The sequence below is a fragment of the Mirounga leonina genome, unplaced genomic scaffold (assembly GCF_011800145.1).
Source record: "Mirounga leonina isolate KUSES-001 unplaced genomic scaffold, KU_Mleo_1.0 Mir_151, whole genome shotgun sequence".
NCBI lineage: Eukaryota > Metazoa > Chordata > Mammalia > Carnivora > Phocidae > Mirounga > Mirounga leonina.
In genome coordinates, this window is record NW_023270377.1 from 89,289,534 (window position 1) to 89,306,976 (window position 17,443).

The window sequence follows — 17,443 nt, forward strand, 5'->3', positions numbered from 1 at the left end:
TTTGGTTTTAATTAATATTTTAAACAAGCTTGAACAAAATTTTTAAGACTTTAGATTTTTATTTTGACATAAGGTCATTTTTGATCATTTAAATTCTATTAGAAAACTCTATTTCAACTACGTATTCAAGTTTTTTTGCAAAAAAGAGAGAGAGAGAGAGAACAAAGTAATCATTTATAATTCCTTTATTTTCCTCTGTATTTGTGGATATTTCTCCATTATCATTGCTATTGTGAGGTATTTGTATTGTTTTTCTCATTTGTGTTGTGAATCTGTTAGCCAATGATTTATGTAAATTCATTAATTTTCACAAAAAAACATTTCTTTAACAATGTTACTGTTTTTTTCTTTACAATTTATTTCTGCTTTTGCTTTAGTTTTATTCTTCTGAGTTTATTTGTTTTTTTTATTTTCATTTATATTTAATAGCTACAGGTGGCTAGTGGCTACTATTTTTGATATTGCAGCTTAAATGAAAGCAACATTGTTACAGCATTAATGGGTTGAGTTGTGAAGGTCTCCAAGGAATGAGGGCATAATAAACAAATCCATGATGTTTGAAGGAAAGGTAGTGGTTATTCTGTTGAAAATTGATAGTGATTAGAAGGTGGCATAATAGGGTTTCTGGTATTTTGTAATATTTGTTTATTGATCTGTACACTGTTACATGAGTTATGTTTACATTGTAAAAACTCCTTGAATTTGCCTTTTAATTTGTGCATTTTTCAATAAAATTACATTAAAAAAGAAAATATATTATGACTAAGTGGAGTTTTTTTAGGCATGCAAGCATAGTTCAATATTAGTAATGTATCATAAAATTTTGACAGTTGTTGGGATGCCTGGGTGGCTCAGTTGGTTAAGTGTCTGCCTTCAGCTCAGGTCATGATCTCAGGGTGCCATGATCAAGTCCCACATTGGGCTCACTGCTCAAAGGGGAGCCTCTTTCTCCCTCTGCCTGCCACTCCCCCTGCTTGTGAGTGCTTGCTCACTTTCCCACGCTCTCCCTCTCTCTCTCTCTAACAAGTAAATAAATGATCTTAAAAAAAATTTTTTTTTAATTTTGACAGTTGTCATTTAACAAAACGCAACACCCATCTTTGACAAAATATATAATAAAATAGTAACTGATGAATTCTTTCTTAATATGTACCAACTTTCAAAAGCCAACTTCTTTCTAATAGGGAAATATTAAAGACATTCTCACCAAATAAACATGCCAAAATTATTCATCATCTGAACTATTATATAATAATGAACTAAAGCTATTAGCTAATTAGGCAAAAAAATAGAAATTGGGATTGTAATCAAAAAGTAAAAAATCTCTATTATAATAGAATATCTGGAAAAATCCTAAGAGTCAAATTAAAACCACTGCAAACAATAAATGAATTAAATAAAATGGCAATATATAAAATTAACATTCAAAAATTAGAAACTTCATATATGTAAACAAAAGTTAGAAGATATAAAAGAAGATTCCACTTAAAATAAGAAAAGATAAAATAAATAATTTAAGCATAAGCATACAAAAGTATATTGACAAAAACTTAAACGTTTCATCATATGCTATGTTGGGAAACTGGGAAACGGGCACACATACATTTCTACAGTCATGGAGTGGAATTTTGCAATATCTAGTAAAAATTTACATACCTTTACCCTTTGACCCAGCAATCACACTTCTAGAAAACTATCCCCAAAGAACTGACAACAATATTAAATGGCCTATGTATACAAGTCACTGTCTTTTCATAATCCCCCAAAGCAACTTGTTTTCCAACAAAGCTAGAATTCTTTCTTAGAGTCAGGTCCTTTCTGAGAGTTTGTACTAAGCTATTACTTTAATTTGGTTATCGGGGGTTTTTAAACAATTTCAAAAACTCACCAATGGAAATGAGTCCATATAATACTACAGTTTGTAAAGTATAGACTGCTCTGTCCAGGTGCATATATAGATCTGTAATACTTGCAGGAGTTGTTTAACTTGGGTCTTTATGAAAACAACAAAAAGAATTCATTAGAAATGACTGACAATTAAAAATGGAAATAAAATAAATTGACCTTACTGTGAAAAAATTGTAGATGCTCAATGTTCTTATACTAATTTTAATTTCTTTGTCCTTAAGGAAATGGTAGAAACTTTAGCAAACAGAACTCTCTGCTCCTATGTTCTCTATAATCCTCATCCTTTTTTTAAAATTTTAATGTCTAATGATTTACTCTTTGTGTGCCATTCCATCCTTACCCTATGCTATTGTTATTTGGACACTAATTCTTTGTGTAAGAGCCCTATGACTATTTCGAACAGTCTTTCTGTGTGAATGCTCAAAGTTCATTTAAAAATACCCAGAGTTTTCCTATAAAGATTTGCTGTCTCCAATGCTCTGCAAAATGTCAGTGGCTAAAAATAATGTGAACAGTTGTTACGTTATGTTTTAACTGTTGCACCAAGATACAATTGATTAGAAATTCTAATGTAAGGTGCTCAACCAAAGTGAGTTGAGAAATCTAAAGAATGAGTTTGTGAAACTTTTAAAGAATAATAAAAAAAAGAAATTGGAGTGGATATCGGAGAAGTTTCTTGGGTGTAGGTTGGTGGGAACTAGCAAATGAAAATACAGGATGCCCAATTACATTTGAGTAGCAGATAAACAACAAATACTTTCTTGGTCTCAATATGTCCCAAATACTTGCATGGGACATACCTATACTAAAAATGTATTTGTTGGGGCGCCTGGGTGGCTCAATAGTTAAGTGTCTGCCTTTGGCTCAGGTCATGATCCCAGAGTCCTGGGATGGAGCCCCACAGGCTCCCTGCTCAGTTGGAAGCCTGCTTCTCCCTCTCCCACTCCCCCTGCTTGTGTTCCCTCTCTTTCTGTGTCTCTCTCTGTCAAATAAATAAATAAAATATTTTTTTAAAAATGTATTTTTTGTTTACCTGAAATTCAAATGTAACTGGGCATCCTGCATTTTATCTGGTAATACTACTTGGGAGAGCACACACCCTGGCTTTAAGTTCTTCCACCAACCCACCCAAAGGGAAAGGGTGCTGCCTACTTTATTTCAGGTCTAAAATGAGGAGCATCTGCAGGATCAAATGGAAAACTGTTGAGAAAATGGCAGACATAACAGACGGGTTGACATCAGCCCAGGAAATCTAGAGGATTTGTTTTGACAGCAAAGAAGTAGTTTTGAAGTCTGTCTCCACTCCCAGAACTTATCAAAGTAAAGGATGGTTGAGTATTTCTGTGAACCTGATATGGGCCAAATGGGAGAGAATCTAAGAGCACCAAGGTTTTGATTTTTATCCAGGAGGATCATTTGGGAAGTCATTGGGACTCCAACAGAGTGAGCCTTAGAAGGGCAAATCACTTGAAAATCTGCACTAAAGAGGGGCAAGGCCAGAGGGAGAGAATGTATTGCCAAGTACCTGAAAACCCCAGTCAGAGAAGGGTGCACAGATGCCTCCAAGAAATTGAGAAAATCACCCACGAGAAAAAGAGGCGTGTTTAAGCATTACATGGATCAGCAAGTGCAAAGGTAACATATGCTGTTTATCAAGTATGTTTCTCTTCCTCTTCCTTCCTCCCTTCTTGTGCTTCAACCCTGGAAGGGTCTGCAACAATAGGTGAGGAATAGGGTAACTAAGAAAGAAAGAAACTTCTATATAATCTTTCCCATTGACAAGGGGGCATAGATGGGCAGGTGGCAGGCTTATGGAGAAGTTTGGTTTTTGAATGAAAACTGAAGTATTTATGATAATTTTGTATTTTATATGTTGTAATATATAATTTTGCATATTATATAATATATAGTAATATAAATGTAAATTATGTAGCTATAACCATTAATATATTGGTCTGGGATTTTTAAGTTACTGAATTAAGATGTGTCCAATACTTTTACTATTAAAGAATGATCAGAAAAGGCATAAAGCTTTCCAGAGTTCAATTGCAGGGGATAAATCTTAGCCAACTGCATAAATTATTAAGGGAATGTAAGAGACAAGAAGAAAGGTACTTTGATTGCACACTAGGAGCTGTGTTTGCTCAAGTACTAGTTATTACTATTACCGTTCTTAATCTATATACAGTTTCTGTTACCATTTTCTTGACTCTGAAGCTTTGTTCCTCAAAGTGCCCTCTGTTTTTTTTCTGTAGTACTCCAAGATGATGGGGTGGGGAGAATTTATTCTACTACCTTTTTGATGGGGAGATTAAAGAAACTTCCTGGCTTGAGTTGGAGACCAAAACCACTCTTTTCCCCTCACTTACTTCTGACAAAGATTCCTTCCTTGATTAAAGAAACTCTATCCAGAACTTGCCCTCTGAGCTCTCTTTTCCACTGGGCCTCAACCTTGGCCAATAAAGACTTGAACAAACACATACTTTCTAATAGCTTAAGACTGCATTCTCAGGATGACCCTTGCTCCTATTCAAATGACCACCTGAGAAAACACAAGGCTGCTAAAAGAATTACTGTCTGTTTCAGCCAGCTCCTGAAGGTAGAGCCCCTGTTTCCCAGGCTCTGTGGGAAAAGAGAAGCCTATAATGAGCACCAGCTAGCAAACCCAGATGGGTTTCACATGGACCAACCCCTTCCTGCTTTTTGTCATTTTTCACTTCCTGACTCTACTGAGCCCCTGTTCACTCCCTCCCTTTTTTGTTACCATCCCTTTAAAACACCCATTCACCTCTGTACAAATTGAGTTCAGTTCACACTGGACCCTTTTCCCTATTGCAAAAGTATATTACTGATTAGAATCTGTCCTTACCACTCTAGCTAGTGTCTGGCTTTGTTTATCTTTGACACTTTTGACACATTAAAATATTTTTGTCTTATTTGCGCTAGAACAGAACAGAATTTTACAGTTTGACCCAGTCTGTTCCAAACAAGTGTTATTGAAAAACTTTTCTGGGAAAATGTTACTACATTTATAAGAGAAAAAAAAAATTCCTTTCCAAAGAAGTTTATTAAATAAAAATCTAAACCGTGTTTTTATTTTTTTCACTTTTTAATTAAGTTTTTAATATTAATTCCAGTATAGATAACATACAGAGTTATACTAGTTCTAGGTGTACAATATAGTGATTGAACAACTCTATGCATTGCTCAGTGCTCATCATGTTAAGTGCACTCCTGAATCCCATCAACTATTTCACTCACACCCCAACCCCCCTCAGTTTTGTTTTCTCTATAGTTAAGAGTCTGTTTCTTGTAAGCTCTGTTTTTAAATTGAGGAACTTTTCAGGGGCCTCTAATGTACTAATGGGCTTTGTGAGTCAAACTTCTAAATGGAAGATTTGAAGTGCAGCATTTTCTTAACATATATGACCACAGAACCCTGTGTTTTTAGAGCACCAATCCCCAAACATATCAGAACTAATGTTCTAAGGAAAATACTTTTTTGGAAATACTGGCTGAAGCATTTAAAAAATCCACCATCTGCTAATTATACTTACAGCTTCTTAGTCCTGCAAGCTATGGAAATAGCAGATCATAGCCAATTTTCTCCAAGTGTGGACTTTTTACCATCTTATCAGAATCATCTCAGTGTACTTGTTAAAAATGCAGATTACTGGGCCATGCCCCAGGTCTGTTGAACTGGTATCACTGGGAACTCCAATGGGAGGTGGAATGTGGAATCAGAATTTTGATAGTATCCCATGTTGGATTCTTATCTACAGTAAAGCCCAAGAACTCAGTGAGGATTATTATCTCTGGCTGCTCTTTCAGAATCCACTACTGAAATCATTCCCCAAAGTTTGCAATTTCTTTGGAGCCTGTATTTTCCTTCCCAAGCAATAAATTGAAGGAAGAGTAAAAAGCTACTTAGACTCTTTCTACATGGAGAGAAAAAGAGATAAAGTTCAGTGATTAATTATTCCCACTCAGCAGGTGCTAACTTTCCACTGTGCTCTTAAAGAAGAAACATTTCTTCCTCCCAAGTGATGTTTCCAGGGGTGTTTGCTGGCTGTGTTACTTGAAAATTAAATATAGTGACACCCTCCAACTACTCCTTAAAAATTTGTAACAATTACAAACTGACTCTGTAAGCAGTAGTAGTAAAAACTTATTTTTAAGAGAATATAAAAAATCTTCTTTAGTCATGCTTGTGAAATTTAGATTGAAGTTGACTTTATTCACTATCCCTGGATTTAGAGAGAGATCAATCCAACCACTTTAATTTTTTAAATCTGGAGTAGTTTGGTTTCTACAACCTTTCCAAGTCAGATGGGGTGTTTTTTAGTACCTTCTTTTATTTTTGTGAAGCCTTTCAAATTTAATTTTCTTCCCAGTATAGAAAATCAGATATGTATTAATTATGTAGATTAAAATGAAACCCCTTTAATCATCTTTTGAAACCTTCTATTTCTATACTTTGCAAAATATTCTGTTCCCCATTAGGGATATGGGCTATTTAAGAAAATGCTTCTTGAGGTTCTAGAGCAGAGGCACTTAGGAGCTGAAGCTGAAAGAACAGTCAATTTGAGGAGAATAGTTTTATGTGTAGCTCTGGGTTTTTTGTTTTTTTTTTTTTTAAGATTTTATTTATTTATTTGACAGAGAAAGAGACAACGAGAGAGAGAACACAAGCAGGGGGAGTGAGAGAGGGAGAAGCAGGCTTCCTGCGGAGCAGGGAGCCCCATGCAGGGCTGGATCCCAGGACCTTGGGACCATGACCTGAGCCAAAGGCAGACACTTAACAACTGAGCCACCCAGGCGCCCCTGGGTTTTTAAATAATTGATAAAAGAGGAAGAAAAACAAAAAGAAGCTGAGTAGAGAAGTGCCTTCTTCTCTATGTAAAGAACCTAACCATGGTATATAAATCAATAGTTCTCAAACTTGAGTGTGCATCAGAATTCCCTGAATAGCTTGTTAACACAGATTGCTGGGCCCTCCCCCCAGGTTTCTGATTCAGCAGATCTGGGATAGGGTCTGGGATTGACATCTCTAGCGAGTTCAAGTGTGATCTGATGCTGCTGGTCCAGGGACCACACGTTATGCTTCCAAATGCAGAGAAGCTTTCTGTCTCTTCCAAGTGACCTTCTGAAGGAAGGAAAGAACATGGGGAAAGAAGATAAAACCCACAAGGAAGCATGTGATCATCATCTTGAAAGGTTGGCAGTTACAAACTTAATTCTTTAGAGGCATTATCTGTTGTGGCTCATTTCAAGCAAAGTGCTGGTCCCAATGTAGGACTCAGTCTACCTGGATGCAATTATTTTTATTATAAATAGGATGCTATAACAGAGAAATAGTAAAGGATTGGTGAGGAAAGTAGCAGAGGTTATTTAAAAGTTGCTCTGAAACATGATTTTAAATAGACTGGTAACATGTTCTCTAATATTAAATAATTGTTTATATTAATAACAGGTGGAAAATACATGTTGGAAGATCTGTGGAATGTTGAACAAAAATACTTATCTAAATATTATTCTATATTTTGTAGGGCAATCTCTGGATTAATTTTTTTGGAGGATGTATCGCATACATATTATGGGTTACAACTCTAAGCCCCAAATTACTAAGTAACAACAGACATCAACAAACTATTTTTAAAATTTTTATTACAAGTTACTGTATATTTCTTCTAACATCCCTCTCAAATACAAGATAAAATGATAAAGCCTCTCTTATGCACCTCTCAGCCCAAATCCTATGCTCTCCCCCAGTGATGAGAGCAAGGCCCTACCTTGCTGACTTCCTCACTTGGTGGCCGATATGTTATGCTTCTTTTCACCTTGCTCTGGGTCTAAGTAGTATTTTCTATCCTGTATTTGAATTATTCATCTCTGAATTTGAAAAATTCATCTAGGACTTTCATACTCAAAAAGAGTTAAAGTCTGAACATTAAGGTATAATGAAAGAGCCTACAGGATAATTTAAATACATCATTAACTGGCTAATATGACAAGAAATTCCAATCAACCTTTATCAGTTGCATCTCTCTTCAATGACCCTTCAACCCACTTTCCTTTAAACTACTTTGAGCTGTAGAACTACTTTGCAAATTCTCCGGAGGAATGTAAATGGCTTGCATTTTCAGTCACCCCCTGACAATTTTCATTCACTATTTAACAGGCAATTATCTGACCATCCAGAGTTACAAATAACTCTCCAGGAGAATAGAGTGTCCTTTGAGTTCAGTGAAGAGGTGCGAATCCATATGCCTATAATATCCGTGATTTTAGTGCTGTACTTCTCTTTTCTCCTTCAAGCCTCTTCACCCAGCTTTCCCTCCTGATCTTCTGAGTGTGACAAATATATTAATAGTACAACATCTCCCAAGAATTAGTAAATCATAAATTATTTGAGAAATGTATTAAATACTTTGTATCTCTAAATCATCACTTAATAAAATTATGCATGCTGCGCCTTACAACCACGGAATGAATTTCTTATGCTCTGAAGGATAGCATAGTAAAAGTTACTTTCTTAATATTTAATTCAATTAACCAAATATTTACTGAGCACCTTTACTTTTCTAGGTCCATTTTAGAAGGAAGCAGCCTCCAAAGTAAATAAGATGACAACTTTAAATACATACAATTAAAAGGGAAAAATGGAAATACTCATATTCACAATGGAGATATTATAATTGTTATGATTAAAGTCTAAGAGAGGTTTGGATAATGTACATGGGAGGATAGATGAGAAAGAAATAATTTCTTTTTTTTTAAGATTTATTTATGTATTAGAGAGAGAGAGAGAGAGAATGCATGCATATGAGTGGGGAGAGGGGTAGAGGGAGAAGAAGCAAGTAGACTCCCGGTTAAATGGGGAGCCCAACACAGGGCTCTATCCCAGGACCATGAGAGCATGACCTGAGCCGAAATCAAGAGTCAGTTGTTTAACTGACTGAGCCACCCAGGCACCCCAGAAATAAATAATTTCTAAATAGCTTCTTCATGTTCCATTTAGCTATGGTCAGCCACCATTAAATCAGTACGTTTGGCTTATTCTTTTAATTGAAAGTTTTTCTGATATTTAAATAAGAATGAAAGAAGAAAAATATATCAAGTAACCACTAACTTAATTCATCTTTGATTATATATAATTATATACATGTAGTTGTATAATCTTTTGAATCCCCAAAACAGTTACATAGAATATGTATTATCTCAACTCTTGCATTTTTTTCTATGCCCTGACTTATCCCCTATCTACTTTTTCTCTCTGATTTATTTAAATGATAATGATTACAACCTTACTGTTTACCTATATACCTGTAAACCTATGATAGAGTAAAATGTGGGAATCCAGGGAGAGATTCGTGGATGACAGATTAATAAAGGAATACAAGAGCAATTAAGAAAACAACAACAAAACTCCGTATCAGAAATTGTATGGAAGGAAGCCTGCTCATTTCTGTTTCTTACAGTTGTACCAGTACTCACCCTCTGCCTGCTTCTCTCCTCTCCCCTGAATCAATCAGTCATTTTCAATCTCTCCTCTCTCTTTCACATGCACACATATTCCATTGCTACAGGACCTCTAGCCCCACCCACAGATCGACTCAGTACATTTATTAAAAACTGCTAAGGAAAGTTTTCTTCAAAACTTGAATTCTGAAATTTGAATGCAGCTACTAGGTAATAGTCTAAGGAACACAGGGACTCTTTTATGTGAGAATGAAAATAAAAATGGTTGAATCTGAATGGAATTTTTAAATTTCCCCCAAATCTATATAAAAATAACAGAAATGTCTAACTTTTAAAAACTCCCATTAATTCTTGAACTCAGTTGGTGATATTTTGTGTGTTAACCTGGTTCTTTATCTTTCATCAAATTACTTTTGCCATCCAAGTGTAATTTCTCATTTGAGATATACTTTGACTTGGTCCTTGGGGGTATCCTGAATAAGTTAAATTTAACTCCTTATTACTATTCCATGATTTGCCCAATGAAAATACATTACCACCAATTCATTCTTACTTTTATCATTAGGCTGAGTTTCTACTTTTGTAAGCCTGCCGGTACTAACTCTATATAGTACATTGAGTGCTTTTTGTCAGTGTGAGTGGCATCAGAGACACTGGGAGAATTTATAAGAAGTAATAAATGGGCAGACTATCATAAAAAAAAAGAGCTGTTTCTACTTTTAACTTCTATAGCTCAATCTGTTGTATTCTAATTAGGTGTCTGAGGATTTAAAATGCAGTGTCAGGATTTAAATGACAAAGCATTTTTAGTTTTGTAAGTCTCTAAAAGCCTTGCAAATTCTTCCCCAAACTGTTTCTTAGTTGATATAGCCCATTATATTTCATTAATGTATTCCATTCTGATGCTAATAAGTCAATTGATTAGAAGCCCCATTCCCAAACAGGGTTGCATTATGACCTTCCTGGGCCTTAAGCACTTTGTCCTGTGGGCTGTTTTCTCCATCAAAACCCAAATAGGCATATATATCATATATACATTATTATACACATGTGTAAAATTAAAATATGCTTTATATATATTAAAAGTATATTTTATGATTATTTTGCTATAAAGATAGCTACAGTCCAGTCTGTGTTAAAAATTTAAACATTTTCTTCAACTCTTAAGAGTTCATTTTATTCCTTCTGATTAAAAAGAAAAAAGTAAAATACTTTCGTAGGGCCCCAAAAGTACGGTGTGCCCTAGGCACTGTGCCTACTGTGCCGTGCCTACTGAGTAAGTCAGCTCTGCTCCCAGGAATCCCCAGGGCTCTTCCCTTACATCTTCCAAGTCTTTGCTTCATTGACGCCTACCTTGACCACACTATTTAAAATTACACTTTCCTCTTGCCCCAACACTTCCCATCTTCTTTACCTTGTTTTTTTTCTTGTTCTCTATCACATGGCACCCTGTATTTTACCATATCCTAATATTGACTTGTTGCTTATGTTTGTCTCTGCCAACTAGAACGTAAACTCCATGAGGTCACTGATGTCTCCCCACTTCCCTGAGCAGTGCATGGCTTGGAGTAAGGACTCAATAATTCTCTTTGGTGAAACAGGGAGGTAATGAGTCTTTATCTTTTTTCCTTTGTGTTTTTAAAAATTCTATTCTATTTTTTGATGGCCCCAGAAGCTAAGGGAGGAATGTTTTCCCATACCAATGGACAAATGTTTAATATGGGGGTGGTTTTAAAGGATGCACTAAAAATTAGCTACTGCTTTAAAAACTTAAAAAATAATAAAAATATCTTATCAGTTGTCAGTCTTGATGCCTCTCTCTAAGGTTCTCATATTTCAAATTTTCTCTGAAAGCCTACAATTATACTTGAAGGTACCAGGCCCTTTTCAGAATGTAAGTATAGTTTTAGCCAAATCCAAGCCATAGTAACATCACAATATTTAGAAAACAGAAGTAAATATGAATATTCTCATTTACTGTTACCTTGATAAGGGGAAGAAAGAAGAAAAAAGAAGAGGAAAACTATATTTTTTTCAGACCTATTATGTGCTGTTAGCCTCTTTATATATAATCTCTTGAATCTCAAAACAGTTCTGTGAAATAGGCATTAGTATGCCTATCTTTAAAACAGGGGAGTATGTTCAGATTCTATTCTACATTACAGAATTTGCCTGAGAGCACACAATTGGGAAAGATGAACTGGGATTTAAACCAATATCTACTGGGCTTCACAGCTTGAGTACTTTCAATTACATCTCGTCACAAAATTTTAAGTCCTGTTTAAAAAAAATGGAAAGGATCTTGGGGAAATTGAGAGACTACGGAAGGATTGCTAAGTTTAGAATATCATTGTGTATAAGGACTTTTTGTATCACTCATTCCTAGAGCAAAGAATAACATAGCAAATGGTTATGAGCTAATGTGACAAACTGATTGGGTATTGTCAGTGGACTTTTTAGTTTATTTTATGGAGAAAAATCCCTGTTCACCGATTTTATCATGAAACTTCCTTTATTACTCCTATTGATGAGATATGACTCAAATCAGGTCTGACTGATACTGGCTTCAATGTATTGAAACAAATCTGCTATTAACTTATTTCTCTTAAACATATTTGTATCATTTGTCCCTGTGTAGATAACCAGTCTTCATGTATAGAAAGACTGGGTTATCTGAAATCATCACATCTCAATTGTTTACAACTATTTCCATTAGGGCCAGAAATTGGATATTTCCCCAAACTTTATTTTTTTAGATAGCATCTAATTTACTAATTTGTTGTGGCTTGAGCTTTACCAGATTAGGGTTACTTGTTGGGTATCTTGGAAGCCATGACAGGTTAACATAACTATACTGAAAGATTTTTAAAAATGAATTTAAAAACCATGTTAATTTCAGGATGCCTGAGTGGCTGGGTCAGTTAAGCATCTGCTTTTGGCTTAGGTCATGATCCCAGGGTCCCGCATGGGGCTCCTTGCTCAGCAGGGGGCCTGCTTCTCCCTCTGCCTGCTGGTCCCCCAGCTTGTGCTTTTTCTATCTCTTTCTCTCATTCTGATAAATAAATAAATATCTTTAAAAATAAATAAAAACCATGTTAGTTTCATGTAGAAACAGGATAAATATTTTGGAATCATTTCAATGTAGTATTAGTATCAAGGACATCTGTGGGAGTTATATTTGACATTAGGAGGAAGCTTAGTGTACATGCAGTGAACACCATTTATTCATGGATGGATATATGCATTGATATGTTCATTTGACAAACATTTATGGAATATCATACCTGCCATACACCTATTTTAAAAGTAATGTCCACAGAGGCTAAGTAACTTGTTCCAAATAGAAACATTGAAAGACCGGTCAGGACCAGAGGGAGTCAAGTGTCCATTCCATCTCCCTAAGCATCCGCAAACAGTTCACTCTATTTTTCCAAGGGAAATAATTCGCAGAATTCTGTCTCCTTCCTTTCCTAAGAGACGCCTATTTTTATATTTGTCAAACTTGGTATGTTAGAAGGATTGTGGGTGGTAGGATAAAGAATTCCTGAATTTGATCACTTTTCCAGCACTTGTTAGCTGTACAACCTCATGTTTGGTAAGCCTAGTTTTCTTATTCGTCAAATTAGGATAAAAATGACCTGTAGTGTTGCTATAAGAAATTAAAATTAATTTGTATAAAGAAATAATATAGAGTATGAATCATAGTAAGTGCTCAAAAATTGGCAACTGTTATTTTTATTATCCATTTGATTAATTTCCAGGTTGTTTTCTGAGTTCTATGTCAGATCACTCATTCTTTCATTATATTCTTTATGGAAGACCTTCAAAAAATAAAGAGACAAGTAAAAATAACAAAATCTCAGTCTGTTTAATTGAATATACAGAAAGAAAAGGAGACGATTTCTATTGAGGATAATTTATAAATATTGTCATTGTCTATTCTTAATTATCTCCAATATCAGAAGCGGGTACTTAGGTTACTGAGAGTGAGGTGGAAAAAGAAAGAAACCTCAGTTTTTTTTACTGTCTCAGTAAAGAATCAGGGCAGTGAAATGAAAGTAAAGCAGAGCAAAGTTTTATTAAAGTACACTCCAGGGGCACCTGGGTGGTTCAGTCATTAAGCGTCTGCCTTCAGCTCAGGTCATGATCCCTGGGATGGAGTCCCACATCGGGCTCCCTGCTCAGCAGGAAGCCCGCTTCTCCCTCTCCCACTCCCCCTGCTTGTGTTCCCTCTCTCGCTGTCTCTCTGTCGAAATAAATAAATAAAATTTTTTAAAAAAATAAAAAATAAAGTACACTTCAAGGGAGCAGTGGGCCACTCAAGAGAGACAAAAGTGCAGGAAACTCCAGGGTGTAGGTTTATGCCAATTGTTTTTCTTTTGGATGGTTCCTAGGGTCACAAGATTTGAGCTACAGGCCTGGATTATAAGATAATTAGCCAGCTACACATGTCTTTTCCCAAGATGTATTCAAAATGCCTGCACCGGCTAGGAAACCACATTATTTCTATTCTAGAGACATAGTTCAAATAGACAGGCAGCTCCTGCTTTCTGCACAAATACAACAAGCACAACAAACTTAACTCTTCCTTTGTCGGGATGTTGCAACCTCAAATGGACTGCTAGGTGGGTGGAATGCGGTGGTCCCTGGGCTGTCCTCGGTTAGGGCTCTCCCTCAGGACATCTAAGGTCCATCTTCCTGTCGCTCATGCCTAGCTTCCTGCCTAACACTTACTTCATTGATCAATTTATCAAAAATTATTGAGAGCCTATTTGAGCCATGTTTAAGATTATGAATACAAGAGAATGCTATTGGCAACATCCTTGTGCTGTAATGGGGGCATTCTATCAGCATGAGAAAAACAATACAAATAAAATACAGCACGATGTCCGTGTTGATCATACATGTGCTGTTAAGAGGAAAATAAAATAGGTTGATAGTATAGAAAATGATGGCTGCATGGAGAGAGAGGGTACATTGGAAGCCTTCTCAGAGGCAGGGAAATTTGAGTAGTCATAAATAAAGTGATATCTACAAGTGGAAAAGAGTGTTTCTTGCAAAGGAAATATCAAAGGCAAAGGTCCTAAGGTAGAAACATGCCTGTTGCCAGTGTGAGCTAGAGGGAATGGAATGGCAGGAGAAGGGTCAGAAAAGCGGGGGTCAAGGGTCAAACCCAAGGTGTCTCATGTGCATGCTGGCCCAGGATGTTCACAGTTAGAGCTTATGTCATCTCAGTTGCGCTTGACACCCATTCCACTCTCCCCAAACACTATGCTCTCAAAGTTAAATACTCTGGAAAAACAGCCCTGCAAAGGCACACCTTGGGAAGGCACATCAAATATGCAAAATACTTGAGGGGAAAAAATGACAGAAAAGAAGGGAAACAGCATGAAAAGAACAAAAAAACCTAGCCTAGAAGAAAATATACAAAGAAATAGAAGGAAATTCTTCACATGTTACTATGGATATGGATCCAGTTAAAACAAAATGAGATTATTTAGGGGGATTGGAATTGGAAAAAGCAAACATTGATTTGGAAATAATAAATAAAAGAGAAAGAGCAAGGAACAAAAAATGGAGATAAAACTGAAAATAATGACACAGAGGAGAAATTAGAAATAGAGTGAATACAGAGAGAAGAAGGGAAAGAGAGAAGGGAAATATTTTAAAGCCAATAGAGAAAATCCATGAACAGAGAAAGATGAGCTAACAATAGTGTCCCTGAAGAAGAGACTCTCACAAATGGAACAGGACAAAGAAATAGCCTCCAAAATTTTAAACAGTAATTTTTCATTAAATGAAGAAAGAACTGATTCAGCAAATTGAGAGAAGACACTAAGTTTCAGGAAAATATGAAAAGACAATGTTGAGTTATGTTCTCATAACATTATTTAGTGTAAACAAAAAAGAAAAAAATGTACTCATCCAGCTACGAAAAACCTTAGAACGATGGGAGAAGTTCGGGCTAATTAACATGAGCCTTGTGCTCAGCAACATTCAATGCCAGAAAATAATAGAACAATACCTCAAAAGTTCAAAGCAATATCTCAAAGTTCTAAAGAAAAATGAAATATCCATATGCATTTAAAAAATAGACAACCATTCTTAATGGAAGAGTAAAAGAAATGTAGCACCCTTGAACTCTTCTTGAAAATAGCATTGAAATCTAGCAAAGATTAAAACAAAGAACTTAGAGGGCGCCTGGGTGTCTCAGTTGGTTAAGCGACTGCCTTCGGCTCAGGTCATGATCCTGGAGTCCCTGGATCGAGTCCCGCATCGGGCTCCCTGCTCGGCGGGGAGTCTGCTTCTCCCTCTGACCCTCCCCCCTCTCATGTGCTCTCTCTCATTCTCTCTCAAATAAATAAATAAAATCTTAAAAAAAAAAAAAAACAAAGAACTTAGAAATAAAGAGCCATGATTAAAGAATTGATTGTGGGTACTGATTTAAAAAAAATAGAACCAATCCAGACAATTACAGGATATAGAATAGAATTTAAGTAATTTGAATTTTGGCAGTGTAAATAAAAATAATTAAGTTTGAGAGAGGGAGGATATGTAAAAAATATGAGATTGTTATTTTCTTCATTTTTTTATAGTGGTGAATAAAAATATTCTTTATAATGGAAATGTAGTTTAAAAAAAAAAATAACTGACGACACCCTTTTACTAGTTTTGAAAAAAATATTCCCAAACTTATGACCTTGATTTTGTTTAGTGAAGGAGTGGTTTCTAAAGTCCAACAATGGTTTCAATTTTATTTCAGTGTCTTTTTCTTCAGTTAAATTCAAGCGAAGAAGAATTCAATATTTTGACTTAAGTACTTATATACCGTGAACCATTTTTATATAAAAGTATTTTATCCATCTATCAAACGATTCTATCTGTGGAGATGCAGAGAATAGTATCTGGAATTTGTTGAACTAGGATTAATATATATATTTCTGATGGTGGAATTTGGGATTCTTTTGTTCTTTAAAAGTACTTTTCTTAATTGCCTATGTTCTTTGTAATTAGTCATCACTTTTACAACGGGAATAGTGACTTTCCTTAAATAAAAGAATCACACACATATGCACACACACACGTATACCCTTTGAATTTGTTTTGGTGAATCGCCCATTTAAGCCTTTTGCACATTTTTCAATTCAATGTTTTTCCCCATTATCTTTTTATAGAACATCTTTTTATGTTTGCTGCAATAACTAATTTTCAATCATATGTGTTGTCAATATTCTTCCTAGTCTTATTTTTAATGGTATCTGGTATCTGTTATATATAAATATACTTGCAATTAGAATGAAATTTGTATTATGTATCCTTTGGCATTAAATATTTATTAAATTTAAGTATATTATGGATAGTATATTAATTTCCTTTATGGTTTACGAAATTCCCATCTTGCCTAAGGATGTCTCTTATAGAAAGTCACAAAATCTTCCTACACATTCTCATGCTATTTTTAGTATTTATACTACCAATTGCATCAAATGTATTTTGTGTAAAATGAAAGGTGAATTAGCTGTTTTCTTCCAGATAAATAACCATCTATGACAACACTATATTCATTTTTTGAAAATCCCAGTGAACTAAAATTGCCAACTTTGATCATTTCATATAATTCTGTGCTTGATTGCGGCTTCATAGTAATTTTTAATAGCTGGAAAGCAAGCTCCTCTTCAATATTCCTCATTTTTATTGTTATTATTCTCAGAGCTTCATTCCATCATCTACACTTTAAAATATTTTCATCTAGTTCCCCAAACAAAACAGAAAGCATTAAGATTCATGATGGGATTGTATTCCACTTAATAATATTATCTTATTTTATATTTGTTTATATTTAATTCTTCAATTCTTCAAGTTTCTTCATATTGGCTCTATGTCTTTTCAGTAAATGCATTTCTAAACAATTAAAAGACTAGTAATTCCATTTTCCATATCTGTGTACTGGTAATAAAGAGAAAAGCTATTACATTTTCTATATTTATGTTATATTAGTAAAATCATGTTTTTTAAATCTTTATTTTATACCATATTCATGCAAGTTTAAAGC